Source organism: Bubalus kerabau, chromosome 2 (assembly GCF_029407905.1).
Source record: "Bubalus kerabau isolate K-KA32 ecotype Philippines breed swamp buffalo chromosome 2, PCC_UOA_SB_1v2, whole genome shotgun sequence".
Classification (NCBI taxonomy): Eukaryota; Metazoa; Chordata; class Mammalia; order Artiodactyla; family Bovidae; genus Bubalus; species Bubalus kerabau.
In genome coordinates this window covers 192,664,921-192,666,552 of record NC_073625.1, presented here as the reverse complement: position 1 = coordinate 192,666,552, position 1,632 = coordinate 192,664,921, and positions in this window count along the sequence as shown.

Here is a 1,632-nt window from a genome sequence, read left to right as displayed (position 1 = left end):
CAGAAGGTCTAACAACACTGTCACACCCGTGTTTTAACTAATAATGAAAGTATCCAAAATATACCAAACAACTGCAGAGTACACCTTATTATTAAGGTCATATGGAACGTTAACCAGGGCAGACCATAGATGCTCCATAAAATAAGTTGCAAAGGTTGAAATCTTAGAGTTTGTGTTCTGACCATAGTGAAATAAAATTATAAATCGATACAAATAGAAAAACAAATAGAAACATGTCCCAATGTTTGGAAATTAAGCAGCATATGTCAGAGTAATCCATGGGTGAAAGGAAGAAACCAAAGAGATAACATTTTTAATTTCACACTGAATGTTAATGAAAATATACTGCTATGGACTGAATGTCTGCATAACTCCACAACTCACACTAACCCCAAGATGATGGTATTAGCAACCAGAGCATTTCAGATGAGACAAAAACCATGGTAGTACAGCCCTCATGAATAGGATTAATGCTTATATAAAACAGACCCTTAGTGGAAGTGAGAAATAGATTTAAGGGACTAGATCTGATAGACAGAGTGCCTGATGAACTATGGACAGAGGTTCGTGACGTTGTACAGGAGACAGGGATCAAGACCATTCCCAGGAAAAAGAAATGCAAAAAAGCAAAATGGCTGTCTGAGGAGGCCTTACAAATAGCTGTGGAAAAAAGGGAAGTGCAAAGCAAAGGAGAAAAGGAAAGATATATCCATCTAAATGCAGAGTTCCAAAGAATAGCAAGGAGAGATAAGAAAGCCTTCCTCAGTGATCAGTGGAAAGATATAGAGGAAAACAATAGAATGGGAAAGAGTAGAGATCTCTTCAAGAAAATTAGAGATACCAAGGGAACATTTCATGCAAAGATGGGCTCAATAAAGAAATGGTATGGACCTAACAGAAGCAGAAGATATTAAGAAGAGGTGGCAAGAATACACAGAAGAACTGTACAAAAAAGATCTTCACGACCCAGATAATCACGATGGTGTGATCAGTCACCTAGAGCCAGACCTCTGGAATGTGCAGTCAAGTGGACCTTAGAAAGCATCACTAGGAACAAAGCTAGTGGAGGTGATGGAATTCCAGTTGAGCTATTTCAAATCCTCAAAGATGATGCTGTGAAAGTGCTGCACTCAATATGCCAGCAAATTTGGAAAACTCAGCAGTGGCCACAGGACTGGAAAAGGTCAGTTTTCATTCCAATCCCAAAGAAAGGCAATGCGAAAGAATGCTCAAACTACCACACAATTGCACTCATCTCACATGCTAGTAAAGTAATGCTCAAAATTCTCCAAGCCAGGCTTCAGCAATATGTGAACTGTGAACTTCCTGATGTTCAAGCTGGTTTTAGAAAAGGCAGAGGAACCAGAGATCAAATTGCCAACATCTGCTGGATCATGGAAAAAGCAAGAGAGTTCCAGAAAAACATCTATTTCTGCTTTATTGACTATGCCAAAGCCTTTGACTGTGTGGATCACAATCAACTGTGGAAAATTCTGAAAGAGATATGAATACCAGACCACCTGACCTGCCTCTTGAGAAATTTGTATGCAGGTCAGGAAGCAACAGTTAGAACTGAACATGGAACAACAGACTGGCTCCAAATAGGAAAAGGAGTTCGTCAAGGCTGTATAT